The 18349-nt window shown below is 36.0% G+C and overlaps 1 long non-coding RNA gene across 4 annotated transcripts; it reads left to right on the top strand.

Annotated features, from left to right (window-relative positions):
• Positions 1 to 2089: 2089 nt before the first annotated feature.
• LOC145613515 (uncharacterized) lies at positions 2090 to 6184 on the top strand. 4 transcript variants are annotated; one of them, XR_014106978.1, is made up of 6 exons: positions 2090 to 2440; positions 3398 to 3489; positions 4037 to 4105; positions 4410 to 4521; positions 5068 to 5125; positions 5585 to 6184. It is a non-coding gene; the product is annotated as an uncharacterized LOC145613515 (long non-coding RNA). The 4 variants fall into 4 exon arrangements; XR_014106976.1 differs by having other exon boundaries at positions 5068 to 6184; XR_014106974.1 differs by lacking the exon at positions 5068 to 5125 and having other exon boundaries at positions 5482 to 6184.
• Positions 6185 to 18349: the final 12165 nt, after the last annotated feature.

Consider the following 18349-nt stretch of genomic DNA (forward strand, 5'->3'; position numbering starts at 1 on the left):
GTTGGGGAACCTCCACCGTAGTAACAAAAGATCTAGGGGTGAGTGTTTAGGACAAGAGGGTTTAGGTAGCACAAGTTCACAAGTATTTCGCTAGAGTTTCGAATATTTTATGTGTTTTAAGCCTCGGATTAAGCCTCTATTTATAAGGAATAAGTAGGTTTAGGATTTTGAAAATTCTGCCGCAGCAGGTGTCGCGCGCATCTAATCCATCCCAGCGCAAGTGATTGGGTTGCGCTGCTATGGGCAGCACAACTGATTTTCTTGCGCGCGGCATTATGGTAAGATTCAATTTTATATTTTTATAAAATTCTGAATCTTCCGCGAGCGCATCTCTGGAGGTTAAGCTGAGTGTCGCGCGCAACAGAATTAGTTGCGCGCGCCTGCCCAGCGCGACTGATTGAGATGCGCGTGGATTTTCGTGCGGCAGCATTAAAATTTAACCTAGGCGCTCCTAAATCCGTCATTATTGGGTTTTAAGCACGGGCTTAAGCTTAATATTGATCGGATTTAGTTAATTGGACTTCGTTTTAGCTTTGTTTATTTAGTTTGGGCTTTTTTTTGTGTTTTGTAGCTTAACCAGTTATCTATAAGCATTCTCAACTTCAATCTAACACGAAAATGGTTTTATTTATCGTCATTGTACTTCCTGTCGGGATGGGAGGCCAAAAGTAGATGTCTACAGTTAGCCCCCACTTTGATCGAGTCTAGTATAGACGATGATCAAAGTAGTCAAGGAAATAAATTCGAGACTCATTCTGCGAAGTTCTCAAAGAATAGAGAATCTTTCAGAAATGTTTAAGGATGCGAAAACGATCCTTAGTTCGCTAAGTGTTCGAATCAAGTAGCTATTAAGGCTAGAAAAAGTTTTTCCTTAGTCTTAACGCGCTAAAGAATCTAGATTGATCCTTTGCAATTGTAGAATGCTTTTACAAGTAAAGGTGTTCTAGGTGATGTCAAGTCATGAGAAGAGATCGGTTTTAAAAGAATAAAAGGGGATGCTTTTCTCTTAATCATGTCATTGTTGGTCTAAAGTCCCTCGATATTTCATTGAAACTTTAGCCTGACTTTAACAAAGTAAAACGATGAAAAAGGGTTTTCGGTATTCGAGCCAAAATGGTCTGGTATTCGAGTCGGATGTCCACAAGATAGAAATACATATCTCATGACTGGAGGCACATATCCAAATCTAGTGAGAGGGAAGAAAGTTAACAACTCTCACTGCAGTTTTGTCCACAAGATGAGTACACGTGTCTCAGGACTGGGGGCACGTGACTACGTAGGCGTGACATCATATCGTCGCTTCTTTATAAAGGGGGTGGACGAACACCCTAACTGTCCGGTAAGCTAGTAAGCTCACTAACTACCGTATTTGCTTCGAATAAAGAAGTGTCTGTTCCTGATGGTTCGGCGCGCCTGTCGACTCGTGAGCTAACACTTAAAGTAATCCTCCACCTTTTAGTTCCGAGAGGTGGATCTCGCAAAGCTTGAGCTGAAGTTAAATTTTACGCAACACCCACGCCGTACAATTTTGCGCCGTATGATACGCCTGTTGCATTTTTATGCTGCATGACAACGCCTTCCTTTTTGCTTTGGACGTGAAAAAAGGAGAAAAGTCAGACATTTTTAACGTCAATACAGTAAAATGACAAACCTGTTGTAGGGAATATTTAAAGCATTACCCCAAAATTGAACCCCACTATGATCATACAAGTACGGTGGCGTCCAAAGGTAAGGAAGTTAGAGCAACAAATACGCCAACAAGTTTTAGGAACTTGTAAACCGTTCACAGGGTGAAGGTTACACCCCTTAACGATCCAGGAGATCGTTAACTCCCACTAGTACAAAAGTGACCTAAGGTAACATCACATGGTATCACTTTGAAAGCTAGAAACTGAACTTATTTATAAGTAACACTACTTTAACACTTTAACATTAGGTAACATTGGATTGTAACATTTTGATATTAAGTAACACTTTACTGTAACATTTTGATATTAAGTAACACTCTATTGTACCACTTTGATACAGTATTAAGTATTGCTCACTAAGTAAAGGTACCATTTAAAACAAACGACCTTTCTTCATTACCTCCCTAAACTTATTTTGGCATTTCGATTCGTTTCTTCATTAGCTTCCTCTTAGCACTACGTCCTTCACCACAATCCCCCTCCACCGTAACCGCCCTCCTCACGGTGCTCCACTATAGCCTTCCTCCACCAGAGCCCTCCTCCACCGAAGTCCCCTTCCGACACATACATCTCCTCGTCTCTCATTCTTTCCCATTCAAGCGCACTCAACGTTCTCCTTTGGGGCGACTTCTGAAATCAATTGAGGCCAATTTTGATATCCATTGAGATGAATTCTCTCGGATAACTAGTTGACTCTTTATGCAATTATCGAATCTCAATTTCGTAATCTAGGGTTTATTCTTAATTTAATTGTAAGTATATTCAATTTAGCGTTCTTCTAAACTCGATTATAATATTAAACTATTGCTTATAATTAATTTTCTATTGAACTATTGCGTGTAAACTTGATTTTTACCGCCCTAGGTGTTCGAAATATGCATATGAATTACCATTGCGGTAGATTTCAGACTCCAAGAGGAAATTTTTCTAACTTTTTGGATAAATTTTTATGATTTCGATTATTAAATTTGTGTTTCCATATAATTTGCCTTTGATGAATAATCAGAAATAGATGATTGAATGTTTACTAATTTGCAGTTTCAATTGTTTTAAGTTATTTTTACCTTTGGCTATTATTGTTTAAATTTAATCTTTAAAAACATGAATCGAAAATGTTGATGTTATTAGTATGTTCATCCATAAATAAAAGTTTTCTAACTAATTGAGATAAATCCCAAACCAGCAGCAATTTGATGCAACTTGTTAGCTGATGTGGAAAACTGTTACTAGATTTGTTAGAGGAAGAATAATTAACTAATATGGGGGAGTTTAGTTTTGTTATCACTATTAGTTTGTTATGAGGGAATATTATAATAAATAGAAGGGAGGGAAGGGTAGTAAGAATGTAAGCTCATTCGGAAAAGTTGTAAGTAGAAGTTTTGGAAGAGAATTCCTTCCTCTTGAAAGAAGGAAATTGTGTTGAGTTCACACTTAATATTAATACAATCTATCTTTGGGGTATTGCATCTTCTGTTAATTGCTATGAATAATTATATATATTGATAATTGTGGAACAACAATTATTTATATATTGATATATGTAAAACTCATATGTGATTACCAATTTGAACGTAATTAAGCAGTGTTTCTTTATATGGTTTTGCTGTCTGCCCATTATGAGTTTGAGTCATTAATTTGGGTTAGATGGCATGGTTTATCTGCTGAATTCCTAAATATGACTGATACGTTGTGTTTTAATGGTCATGGAGTCTCATCAAGCCAACGAAAAAGGATGCATCTAGGACTGCTAAGGCTGTCATCTCATGATTTAAGAAAGTTGGGTGGATTTTATATGGATCAGGTAGGTGTCTCTTGATTCTTGGAACTGTTGTATTTATGTTGGTGTGAGAATTCTTTTGTTACAACTTAGTGACTTACAATAGCTATATGGAAGTTATTTATAAGCTAAGGATATGCATTGTCAAACACAAATATGGGCTTATTATATTGAAAAATCTTGTTCGGATTTGGTCTTTGGGTAAGTGATGCTTAAATTAATCAATATCTCTCTTGTGTTTCAATGCACATCACAACTTAACAGTTCAGAAGCTATATAGGTACTCTAAATCAGATAATGTAATGCAGGGTGGTGTGAAATGTAGAAACAAAATCCCAAACACTTAAGTATCAATAGCCCCTCATCAATATAAGTAACTTTTCCCTACCTTATAAAAAGTATAAGCTTTCTCTTATGAAAAGTGTGAGGACTTTAATACCCCTCAAAAAGTTTATTTACGTATTTACCCTCACGTGTAAAGCATATGAGTTTACTTCTTTATTTACCTTTTTCATTTCTACGACTATTAGTTACTTTGGCATAACTTTTCATCTTTCTCTGTCTGATGGAGATCTGAAGCACCCTAAGCACCTCTTCAACATCATCTTTGTTGTCACCATAGTCACATTCACTATAGCAGGTACTTCTTCTTTCTCTATTTCAAAGATTTTCTCTGTCCTCTTAACAGTCATGTTCCTAGAAATAAGAGTGACTAATCCATTTGACAGTATATAATTAAAACTTCCACTACTTTGAAGAGGAAATTGAAAAACGGATCTTTACAACTGCCACAAGCTCTTATGTATATTAGTGGTTATGATCGATAAGAATAAATATCCAGTGCCTAAAACAAATTTTGGGACGCATAGATAAAGGGCAGTGAATACTTAGGGAAAACCAAATTATTATCAGTGACTAAACTGATAAACAAAAATGCATGACAGGAGCAAGCAGAGGATACTTGCGGTTGGTGAGGGAGATTTCTCTTATATGGCCTGCCTAGCTAAACAAATTGGTAACACCACCAATGTGACTGCTACTTCCCCCATTCTTAAGGTCTTTTTTTATTAGTTATATTTCTATTGTATGTTGTTCTTAATTTATAGAAGTTTAATTGTATGACATTAATTTGTTGTTTTGACAATAGCTCCCTTCGTATTATCATCTATACACTTACGAATCTTGGTCAGTTTGATAGATTTTTTTTAACTTAAAAGAAAATTTCACCTTTTTAGATAGATATTGGCGATGTGGCAGTAGTAAAATAACATTCATATGCTGTATTATTGGAATTTCACTCTATACGTCAGCAATAATATATCATAATTTAATCTATAAATAAGTTACACACGCTCATATCATTTTTTTTAGTTATGTGTTACAATGGTTTGATTTGAATGGCTCTTGCAAACTTAAATTAGGCTCTAAGAAATTAAGCCAAATAGCTCAAAATTAACATTAATAGTCTACTTTTAATTAATCCTACAATACTTAGGCTCTAAGAAATTAAGCCAAATAGCTCAAAATTAACATTAATGGCTCTTGCAAATTTAGGCTCAAAGAATTTGATCCCAACATATATTATGTATGCTCTATTTGCAGATAAGTTGCTTTAATTTTCTTGCATGGCGGAAGAATATAAATGGAGGAAGTAGAGAAGGTATATAGAATGAAGAAAAAAAATTACTCAAAGTGTTGTTAAATCCTTTTATGATTACATTACAGTTTTTAAGATTAAATCTGAAGTTTTGAATCCTTTAATCTTCTCTAAATACACATTGTTATGAATTGATTATTATGTTAAGACTTCCAGTTTGTGAGATTTTTGCTTTATTTATAGTTTAAAGTGCATGTGTTATTATTTTGAGGTCTTTTGTATGATATGTTCAAACTTTATTATAGCTGATTTTGGTTTACTTGTTGCAAATCAAGGGCATAATGTGTTCTTACCTCTTTAGATTGTTAAAGCCTTTTATTCTTGGCTGCTAACTATTTCTTTATTTCTCATTGTGTCAGTTGACTTTAGTTCTAAATCAACATTATTGGCTTCCCTTAAAGAATTTGTAGCAGACATCTAGTGTTGTTGTTGCTCTCACTGTTACTGCTGTCACTATTGCAGCTATTACTACTGTCTGCTGTTGTATTCTGCTGTAAACTGCTTCTGCTGCTTAAACAGCTTCTGCTGCTGTAAACAGCTTCTGCTACTGTAAACTGCTAGTACTGATGTCTGCTGCTTGCTGCTGGTACTGTTAGCTTCTGTTGTTCGCTGTTACTGCTAGCTGCTGTTGTTTTATATTACCGCTAGCAGTTGCTAGCTGCTATTACGATTGGTCTAGTACGTGGTGACTGCTTGCTACTGGAATGACTGTTATTTTTCTCTTTCTACGGAGTATTTTGTAATTTGGTTGTTTAGTGACTGAATTTGACTTTCTTTTTGTTTAGATTATTTAGACAAATAAAAAAAAATTGGTGTTCATGGATTTTTTTTTTTTTTTTTTTTTTTTTTTTTTTTTTTTTTTTTTTTTTTGTAATGAAACTATGAAATAATACCAATTCAAATTATTCTCTCATATATATTAATTTCACATTTGTAGTTGTATATGTTAATATAATACTTATTTTTAAAAATCTAAAAATTGAATATTTTAAATAATAATAATAATAATAATATATAATAATAATAGTAATAATAATAGTAATAATAATAATAATAATAATAATAATAATAATAATAATAATAATAATACATATTAATTAATAAGGTGATACATTAGTTTGCAAAAAGTGATACATAATGTCTAATAAAGTGATACTATATGTCAAAAGATGATTAAAAAATGTTACCTAATAATCAACAAAGTGTTATATTAGTTCGAAAAAGTGATACATAATGTCGGATAAAGTGATACTATATGATTGAAAAATGTTACCTAAGATAAGTAAGTGTTACATAAGATATAAAAAGTAACATTTTAAAAATGATACTAATTATATAAAAAGTAATACATAAGAGGGTTTATAGTAACACTTTTGAAAGTGTTACCATATGTTACCCAAAGTGTTACATAAGACCTTAGGTAACATGGGTGGAAGTATCACCCAATAAAGTGTTACCTATTGTCTATAATAACACTTTTACCACATTATGTAACACTTTTTGGGTGTTACTTAAGGTTAGTTTTGTACTAGTGTCCAATAGGTCTGGAACCATGACTGGAAGTTCGGGGATGAAGGTACAAATCCAACCTAAAAGAGATTGAACCTGTCCTAATAATAGGCCTTTACTTTATTCTTCTCGTATTCATGTGCGCTTTCTGACTAACATGCAATAATTAGGATTAACCCTAAACCTTTTTATCTATTTTAGTTGAATATTAATGCACAAACAAATCTATTATTGGCGTTCACTTGAATTATAATCATATTAACCCTAAACAAGATTATTAATTATCTTATTAAGCGTGATTACAAGTATAAATTCCCTTCTTTTCCAGCTCCATCCTTGCCTACTAATATACCGGTTGATCAACTTCATCTAGTTGCTACTTCTGCTGTTGTTTTAGATCGGATTAAGAGTTTTCCGCGTGGTACTTCTTGTGGTAGGGATGGTTTACGTGCTCAGCACCTTATGGATTGCTTGAGTGGTTCTGCTGTGGTTGTCTCAGATGAGTTGGTTGCCTATATTTCCGGGGTGGTTAATCTCTTTCTTGCTGGCAGATGTCATATGGAGTTAGGAGAGTATATTGCTAGTGCACCTCTCACACCACTTATCAAGCCCGGTGGTGGTATACGTCCTATAGCTGTGGGTACTGTTTGGCGACGTTTGGTTTCGAAGGTCGGTGCTGTTATGGTTGGCCAGTCTTTGGGCAGTTACTTTGATGGTCTTCAATTTGGCGTTGGGGTTTCTTCAGGGGGTGAGGCTATTCTTCATGCTGTGAATCGGTTGATTGAGGATCGTGGTTCTGACGTTGGTCTTTCTATGTTGTTGGTGGATTTTCAAAATGCCTTCAATCTAGTTGATCGTACGGTCATGTTACGTCAAGTCCGTCGTCGTTGTCCGGGTATTTCGCGGTGGGTTGATTTCTGCTACTCTAATCCAGCCAGATTGTATTATGGGGACCACACCTTATGGTCATCTTAGGGGGTGCAGCAGGGTGATCCCCTTGGTCCTCTCATTTTTTCTTTTGTTTTACAGCCTCTTGTGTCTAAAATCAAAGATGCTTTTGAGGTATGTCTTCAGGCATGATATTTGGATGACGGCACTATTATTGGAGACACTTTGGTGGTAGGGAAGGTTCTACAGTTGATTATGGAGGAAGGACCTCGTTTTGGGTTGCATCACAATGTGGAAAAAACTGAAGTTTTCTGGCCTACAGAAGACCCTCGTAGCAGACTTGTGGGTGTTTTTCCCCCTTCTATTGCTCGACCATTTCATGGTGATAAGCTGCTTGGTGGTCCTGTTAGTTCTGATTCCGGGTTTAGTGGCGAGCTTGTGATGCAGAGGGTGACCAAGACCATTGCGCTTATGGATAAGGTTGCTATGCTGGATGATCCTCAGTGTGAGCTGTTGTTACTTAGGGCATGTACTGGAGTTTCTAAACTCTACTTTTCCTTGCGTACTTGTCCTCCAGGTGCATTTGAGGCGGCTCAGCGCGTTTTCGAGGAGGCTCTTCGATCTTCCTTGGAGCGTATTGTTACTGCTTCGGGGCCCGGGTTTGGTGATTGGCAGTGGCGGCTTGCCACCTTACCATTTGCGTTTGGAGGGCTTGGTGTTTACTCCGCAGGTGATGTTCGTCACTATGCTTTTCTTGCTTCCCGGTTGCAGTCTACTGGGTTGCAAACGCAGCTTCTGCGTCGTACTAGTATTGTGGGTCTTGGTCAAGCTTTTAAGGATGCGTTGAGTTTATTTACTGGAACGGTTGAGTCTGACATTTTAGGTAATCCTTATGAGGTCGCTGCCCCTAAACTCATGAAGAAAATGGCAGATATATATTTCACAAAGGTTACCGCTTCGGCAGAATTCACCTTTTCTTTGTCTCATCAGCAGTCGACATTGTGGAAGTCGCAGCAGGGTGATCACACCTCTTCTTGGCTTCGGGCAGTCCCTATTTCTGGATTGGGTCAGACGATGAACGCTAAGACCTACCGATGTGTGCTGTGTTATCGGATGGGTGTTCCATTGTTCTCTGTCTCGACACCGTGCTCTGCTTGCTCTCGGGTTTTTACTGGGGATGTATTCGGTGACCATGCGGTGTCGTGTGCTGGCATTGTTGGTATTAAACATTGGCACAATGTTGTTCGGGATACATTTGTTGATATTTGCTACAGATCTGGGATTTCAGCAAGAAAGGAAGTTGACATAGGATTGTCTGGAGGGAATGACGGGGCCCTCAGACCTGTCGATGTGTTACTTTATTCATGGGATCGTGGTCGTGATGTATGTGTCGACTTCACAGGGTCTTCTCCTTTGACACAGACAGGGCTATCTGACTTTGTTCCGGGACGGGTTGTGGCTGATGCGGCTCATCGGAAGCGGGTTAAGTATGAAGCTCGTTGTATGGCGATTGGATATGGTTTCATTCCCTTCTCCTTTTCTTCGCTTGGGGATTTAGAGATGGAGGCTGTTGCGTTGCTGAAGCGGATTCAAAGGTTCTCAATGACGCAAGACATTGGGGCTCGTGCTGCAGCTCACATATTCACTAGGGTAGGCTTTGCTATATTTAGAGGAGTGGGGGCCCATATTGTATCTCGGCTTCCCACTAATTTATTGTAGGTTGTATGACTTTTAACAACAACAACAACAACAACAACAACAACAACAACAACAACAACATAATATAATAATAATCAAAATAATAATAATAGTTAAATAAATCATGTTGAAGCATAATATTAATAGCAAGATCTTAGGCATGATACTAACAATATTAATAACAACCCCTAGCATGTCGCTAAGCAATTAAAAATCAAAGCTTTAACCCTAACATGATACTAACATTCTATTAAGAACGAAAATAGGAAGCATCGTAGAAATCATAATTGATTAAAGAAACTTATTCTTTACCCTAAACATGATACTAGGAATAAAACAACCTAACATGATATTAGGAATCAAAATAATAATGTAAACATGATTTCTTTATCACAATATCAATAAAGCAATTAAAACACTTACTTGGATGCCTCGTATCTCTTTCTAATAATAAAATATACACGTTAGTAACTTCAAGGAAAATAATAAAAGTAAAGAATTAAATTAAATAATTGAAAGAGAGATTTGGGACCAAACCCTCAGAAATCAAACCTTTCACGTCTAGGAGAAGGCAACTTCGAACTTGGCTAGGTGTGTCTATAATCTAATGTGTGAGGAATTGTGTTTGTAAAAGGCTAGGCTAGAAAGACGGAGAGAGAATAAGATTTAGCTTAGGGAGAGAAGAGAATTATAGAGTTTTGGTTGAGAGTTGATAAGAATTGGTGATTGAAAAGGGGGAGATATGACCTCTATTTATAGAGAAAAAAGAGGGTCGAAGAATAAATTAAAGAAAAGAATCCGAATTCGAATCAAAATAAAACTCGATGGACAACTGCTTTTGCGGATTTTGGTTTTATCATATCTTTTGATCCAGAAGTCCAAATAAAACATATAATATGTCTTTAGAAAGATCTTGAAGTCTACTTTCCAACCCAATAAAAATCAGATTAAAATATTTTGTATAAAAAAAGATATGGCCGAAATAGTAGGACGGTGTCAGTTTTGGATAGAGTTTCATATTCCATTAATATCTTTTTCGTTATAGCTCGGATTTAATATTATAATATATCATTGGTAAGATAATTTCAAGATATATCCAACCATATAAGATTTTGATAAATATTTTGAGGCACCAAAATAATATCTGACTGTCTTTGAACATCTTTAAATTCGAATATAGTTAGGATTTAAAAAAAAGAAAGTTTAAAAAAAGGAAAGTTTTTATTTAACTCAAATCCTTTAATCTTATCTTTTCAAAAAGGATAATTAACATCTTTTAGAAAATTATAGAAGCTTCTAATTAATCCTAATTAGTTTAGGAATAGGATTAGACCTTTGGACCCTCAACATGATCATTGGGCCGTAGGTAAAAACCGGTTTGTACCCAGTTTAGTATTTTTGCCATAACTTCTTCATTATTCATTGGAATTGGGCTTATAATATATCGTTGGAAAGCTCTTTTCAAACCCCATCCAACTACACTATTATTGGACCCATATCATGGACAAAAATAAACATGAATGCACGTATTTCAAAAATAGGGTAAGAAAAGAAATATTTTCAAAAACAGAAAGAAGAGATATTTTAATAAAAACATCCTCATCACTAGACTTTTCACACTTTTACCTCATTTGATAATCAAATTACATGAAAGGTATTCATTACTGGGTTTGTTTTTGGGGAGACACAAATGGGTGTCTACAGAAGCCCCCATTTTGACTAAGTTTGGAGAAACGCAAGTTTCGAAAAAAAAAGTCAAAGTAGCGATAGGGACGAAGAATGATTCAGAACGTTCTACAATCTTAAATCATCCTTGTAACGCCGATATCTGAAAACTAGCGTTAGTCAAACATTTAAGAGAGTTAAGAAACGCGTATCTTGCACCGTCGAGCACACGTCTCTGGAGGTAACCGGTCTGTCGCATTTGATGTTCTGACTACCTTCCACAAGCTAGGGAACGCCATCTTGTTGTTTTGGTGTTCACTCGTCTCTGAACAATGGATTTGTTTTGTTTATTATGTCCACGCGTCTCTAAACAAAGAGTTTTGACGATTTTCCTCAATCTAGGGGATGCCGCCTGAAAACTGCTACGCCTGTAACTGCCTCCAATTTCTGCTGTGATAGTCTTCTGCAAGCCAGAGAGCACTATCGAAGATTGCTTCGCCTGAAACGACCTTTCTACCGCCTTGTGACCATCTTCCGCAAGCCAGGGAACATGATCGAAGATTTCTTCTCCTAAAGCCATCCTCAGTTGTTTGTGACAACCCTCCACAAGCTAGGGAATGATGTCAAAGATATCTTCGCTTGAATTCCTCCTCAGTCGTTGCGATAATATTCTGAAGAAAATTACCGACGACCAACACTTGTTGGCCTTTAAAACTCGCTTGAACTTTTCTGTTGATGTTTTGGGTGATGACAATCCTCTTTTCTTTGGGAATAGTTGCGAACACAACTCTTGTATGATGTATGACAATCCGATTTAGGGAAAGTTGTCAATGCCACGTCTAAATCCGTCCTTGGAAATATTGCTACGATGAAGCGACAATCCGTGTCTCAGAAAAATTGCCAAAATCCAATATTTTGGAAAAGTTTACAATGGTTCGTAACAATCTGTTATAAGAACCTTGCTACGATCGACAATCCACATCTTGGAATATAACTCTTGAAAACAATCCACCTTGGAAATTTGCCAATGCTATGCGACAATCCGTTTAGGAAAATATTGCCACTATTGACAATCCGTGTCTTGGAACATTTGCAAAAAAGAGTTGACCGACAATCCACTTCAGGAAAATTTGCCACTTACTGAAATGAATGACAATCAACGTTGAGGAACCTTTGCCGAAATTTATTATGAGTAGAGACCACGACAATCCTTTGGGAAATTTTGCCATAGTGAACTGGGTGTATGACAATCCAATCTCTGAAAACTTGCCATCGATGACAATCCAAATTTTGGAAAAATTTGCCAAACAGAGAAGGAGCACGACAATCCACGCTTGGAAACTTTGCTAGAGATGACAATCCAATCTTGGAAAAATTGTCGTTGAAGAAGATGTTCGATAATCCATATTTGGAAATATTGTCAGTTGGGGATGACAATCCAATCTTGGAAAAATTGTCATATAAGGGCTTGCTTTTGAACTGATGCTTTGGTGCTTGTAATGAGCCAATGCTTAGGCGCTTAAGCTAAGTGAGACGATCATCTTCAGGTCAATCACTTACTGCGATTGTAATCGAGCCGACTACTAATCATTTCAAATTGCTTATAGGGGCTAACTGGCATACCAAGGAACCCGAAATTGTTGTATGAGATCCGCATAATTTAATATGGGGGCCACGCATCTCGTCGCTACACCGACGCTTGCTGGAAGACTCTGTCGCCGCGTTCTCGCTCTGTCGCCAGGCGACAGCCTTGTCGTCTGACGCTGGAGTCAAGTTTTTGTTCGCGGCTTTTTAAAGATTTCCAGGAATGTTCTTGCTCGATGGAATGTACCTGCATTTATATTTTGGACTATAGGACTTTGCTTATCTTTCTTTAGGGTTGACCTAAGACTTAGTGTTGCTTGACTCATTGACTTGAAATGACTCAAGGTATGACGACTCACTTCATGTGACTCGTGTGTGCGTAGACTTAACTCGATGTGATAACACGACATGACTCAATGTGTACATGACTCGTGTGTGCATTGTAATGTTATCGTACGACTTGAAAATGCAAAAAAGCAAAAATTTTCCGTCATTTTTATGGAGGGTACCGACTTTCTCCCGAAAAAGAAAGATGCGGAAAACGAAAGAAGCGAAGTTTTTGAAAGTGCATGTTGAATAAGCTTAGTCAAATATATGTGTTTGATGCTGTTTCTTAAGATGCAAGGAACAATTCATCTTAGGCTATCTTAGCTGACTTGATAATGGAAGTATTTAGGTAACTTAGGCACGGAGGCTAAGCACTTCATACTTCGTTATGCAATGATGAGTGATGTGACAAGGCATGCTTTCAGCGTTGTGTTAAGATTTCATAACAAAGGGTACCTAAAGGAAGGACTATATTTGGTCATATATCTGTGATGTGTGTGAAAGTGACACTAAAGTTAGGCCGCAAGGGCTAAGTGTGAGAGAAAAATATATTAAAAAGATTCAAATAATGGTGACTCTTAAGCTAGGTAGGCTAATGATGTAGGGATAAAGACCCCAAGTCTAGGTCTAAATGAATAGGGATGAGCATTGGAGATCCTTTGAGATGATCATGGTGTGAGTGTGTGAATGTTAATATGAATGCATGTTTATCACGGTCGCACCTCGATGTGAGGTTGCCTACGTATCCGTTAGGAATCAGGACGAACATAGCTTTAGCCGAACCTCGCACAAGTGTGTATACCTCAAAAAAGTCTTTTGAAGGGTTGCAATGTGGTTAGGCTAAAGGTTTGAAGAAGAAAGGGATAAAGGCTCAAGACCCTAGATAAGCCCCCAACGTGTGCAACCTTGCTTTTGAATCTTTGTAATATTATGCTTGAGGTTTTTAACTCTTTTTTATCTCTCTTTCTTTTTTGTTTTTGCATTTTTTTTATTAAGAACCTTTTTTTATAAGTGTGGGCAATCCCGATCATGAGGCCTATCACTCACTTGACATTCATGTTTCTCAGGCACGGTACCGAGCACTCGATAAGAGACTCAATCTGAGACGTGTTCATATCAAAGACATTTTCATATCAAAGACATTGGAACACTTGCCCTTTTGTACACTTTTATTGTTATTTTTTATTTATTGCTATTTGAAGTTTAATCTTTTGATTCACTCAAGCTTTTGTTCTTTGAAAATTGCATAAGTTACACACCATCCCATTCCAAGGTTAGGTAGATGTGGGTTGAAGAAAGAAAGGTCAATCGTTAGACGAGGCTTAAAGTGGTTTATCAAGAAAGGATTGCATATTTGAAAGGTGAAAGGTGATATGATGTGGCTACAAGGGGTGCCTCAAATCATTAGTATACCTTGTGCTTAGTTCGATTTTTTTTTTAATTATTTTTATTAAATGAAATGAAATGATCATATGCAAGGAAATAAATGCTCACTTTATTAAAAGTGAATGGTAAAAATCAAACTCTAAGAAATAAATTCAAGGAGGATGAAGGGTGCCTATGATAGACTTATTGGGGAAAGGGTTTGAAAAAAAAGAAGAAGAAAGCATGAAATCTTGGTGAGAAGCTTGCCTTGTGCATTTGTTTCATCATTACCCTCTTTTTTTTTTTTTTTTTTTTGGTCAATGACATGACTCAAACTCGATTCAACATCCATGGAGTGAAGAAGGTAGGAAGAATGAAGGTTGTGATATGGAGAAAGCATGTAGAAAATGGAAAGATGATGTAGATGGAGAGATTTGAAAAAAAATTAGGAATAGAATGTACCCCCAACTCAAATGATGGAAAAAACCGACTCATGCATGATTCTAAGACATGGTTATAGTGACATATACACAAAGTGTGTGCTACGACTAGTGAGTGTAGATGACATTTTAAGACTTGTGTCATGACCATATGACTAGACAATGTGACTAGATTCAAGCAAATACTAAGTTAAGACTTCATGTATATGCATTAAACTGGACAGGTTGTGGTATTTTAGTCATAACTTTCAATCTGTGACTCTGATTGGGACGAAACCAACGCCAAATTACAGATATAACTCGGGGCTACTGATCCATAGGATGCACGACTTGTAGTTCTTTCTATAACTCCGGATATGACAAAATCAAGTTGAGGTTTGTGTAGTATATGGGAATAAAAATCCGGGTTGACTTAAAGGAACTATGACTCGATTTAAGGTATATTTTTTTTAGCTTAAAGCCTCAAATTAATTAATCAATTAATTAACAAAAGCCCTTTAGTCATTGGTTATTTTATTAAGACTTATTTACAAACACAAGTCAAACCAAACGGTTAGTTTAGTCACATGTAAGTATGCACAAGTAAGAGATGCACAAGTAGTCAAGTAGTTACAACATGATGCAATGAGTTTGCAACCTAACCATGGCTCTAGTTCTCTAAAGTTCAAGGATATGGGTTAGTCAAATAGGGTCCATGGATATGAGTCCAGATGCACCGCGCGGAAGCCTTACCTTTGGAAGGGTTGGCGCGAGTGGATGGGACCCCGCGAGTTAAACTCGCTTCCATGGTTTGGTGAATTCAACATTCTCGGATGTACCCTTTGTTGCTCAGAGCGTTCAATCACGTAGATGGAGCATGAATTCCCAGAGGTTTATGTACATATGTAGAACACATATGGGTTTTAGAAAAGTGAAAAAAACTCAATCATGAAGTAGAATCGAGCCAACAATGTTAGAACTGGTCGAAACAAGAACGCATAATTCTGGCTCGGTATTGGAAGAACGCAGCACTAGCTAACAAGGACTGTCGCCGGGATATTAGCCCTGTCGCCTGGCGACAGAGCCATATCTTTGGCGACAGGCTCTGTTTTCTAGACGCCAGTTCCTACATGCCTTAGCACCTGTGTGTGTTCTTAAAATTTTCCAATTTTTCGCAGCATTATTTCGATTCTAGTTGTGAAAGATATTCCTCAAATTTCTTACGTGTAAAAATCCTATGTTTTTTACTCATTACGGATGGTCTTTCCAATGAAAACCTTTTTTATGCATAAAACAATAATGTTAATCAAAATTACGCACATGAAATACTTAGAACTTATTGAGTCTCATCCACTCATTCTAAAAACTGCAAAAATAAATTTTAGGAATTAAACTAGGAATCCTCCTCAGTGGAGTCGCCAAAAAACTGTAGGGAATATTTCAAGCATTACCCTAAACTTTAATCCCACTGTGATCATACACTAAAGTACGGTGGCATCAAAAGGAAAGGAAGCTAAAGCAAAAGAGTCGCCAACAAGTTTTAGGAACTTGTAAACCGTTCACGGGGTGAAGATTACACCCCTTAACGATCCAAGAGATCGTTAACTCCAATAGGTCTGGAACCATGACTGGAAGTTCGGGGATGAAGGTACAAATCCAACCCAAAAGTGATTTAACCTGCCCTAAAAATAGACCTCTACTTTATTCTTCTCGTATTCATGTGCGCTTTCTAACTAACATGTAATCAGTAGGATTAACCCTAAACCTATTTATCTATGTTGTTTGAATATTAATGCACAAACAATTCTATTGTTGGGGTTCACTTGAATTATAATCATATTAACCCTAAACAAGATTATTAATTATCTTATTAAGCGTGATTACAAGTACAAATTTCCTTTAAACACGCATAAAGGTGTGATCAAGTAATAACAATAAATATATATCAAGCAACATAATAATAATCAAAATAATCATAATAATAATCATAATAATAATAATAATTAAATTAATCATGTTAAAGCATAATATTAATAGCAAGATCCTAGGCGTGATAATAAGAAGATTAATGACAAACACTAGCATGTCACTAAGCAATAAAAATCAAAGCTTTAACCCTAACATGATACTAACATGCTATTAAGAAAGAAAATAGGAAGCATCGTAGAAATCATAATTGATTTAAGAAACTTATTCTTTACCCTAAATATAATACTAGGAATAAAACATCCTAACATGATTCTAGGAATCAAAATAATAATCTAAGCATGATTTCTATATCACAATATCAATAAAGCAATTAAATCACTTACTTGGATGCCTCGTATCTATTTCTAATAATAAAATACACACGTTAGTAACTTCAAGGAAAATAATAAAAGTAAAGAATTAAATTAAATAATTGAAAGAGAGATTTGGGACCAAACCCTCAGAAATCAAACCTTTCACTTCTAGGGCGAAGGCAACTTCGAACTTGGCTAGGTGTGTTTAGATCTAATGTGTTAGGAATTGTGTTTGTAAAAGGCTAGGTTAGAAAGAGGGAGAGAGAATAAGCCTTAGCTTAGGGAGAGAAGAGAATTAGAGAGTTTTGTTTGAGAGTTTATGAGAAATGGTGATTGAAAAGGGGGAGATATGACCTCTATTTATAGAGAAAAAATATGGTCGAAGAATAAATAAAAGAATCCGAATTTTAATCGAAATAAAAATCGATGGACAACAGTTTTTGCGGATTTTGTTTTTATCATATCTTTTGATCCATAAGTTTAAATAAAACATATAATATGTCGATAGAAATATCTTGAATTCTAATTTCCAACCCAATAAAAATCAGATTAAAATATTTTGTATAAAAAAAGATATGGCCGAAATAATAGGACGGTGTCAGTTTTTGATAGAGTTTCATATTCCATTCATATTTTTTCGTTATAGCTCGGATTTAGTATTATAATATATCATTAGAAAGATAATTTCAATATCTATCCAACCATATAGGATTTGGATAAATATTATGAGGCACAAAAATAATATCTTACTGTCTTTGAACATCTTTAAATTCGAATAGAATTAGGATTTAAAAAAAAGGAAAGTATTAAAAATGGAAAGTTTTTAGTTAACTCAAATTCTTTAATCTTATCTTTTCAAAAAGGATAATTAACATCTTTTAGAAACTTATAGAAGCTTCTAATTAATCCTAATTAGTTTAGGAATAGGATTAGACCTTTGGACCCTCCACATGATCATTGGGCCGTAGGTAAAAACCGGTTTGGGCCTAGTTTAGTATATTGGTCATAACTTCTTCATTATTAATTGGAATTGGGCTTATAATATATCGTTTGAAAGCTCTTTTAAAACTCCATCCAACTACACTATTATTGGACCCGTATCATGGACCAAAATAAACTGGAATGCGCGTTTTTCAAAAATAGGGTAAGAAAGATATATTTTCAAAAACAGAAAGAAGAGATATTTTAATAAAAACATCCTCATCACTAGACTTTTCAAACTTTAATCTCGTTTGATAATAAAATGACATGAAAGGTATTCATCACTGGGTTTCTTTTTGGGGAGACACAAATGGGTGTTGGATATTAATCCTCCAATTAAATCAACTTGTTTGAACCCTATACTTAACTCCGAAAATATATACCTTATTTTCGCCAAAAACATGCACCCTATTTTTGCTTTTTTTCCTTCTTCAAACCGTGAAGTCAAAAGTCAATTTGAGTCAAGTAATTAAAACAAAAACGGTTTAATTTACAGCGCGTGGTCAAGA

This window comes from Chenopodium album, chromosome 3 (genome assembly GCF_948465745.1).
Source record: "Chenopodium album chromosome 3, dcCheAlbu1.1, whole genome shotgun sequence".
NCBI classification, from domain to species: Eukaryota; Viridiplantae; Streptophyta; class Magnoliopsida; order Caryophyllales; family Amaranthaceae; genus Chenopodium; species Chenopodium album.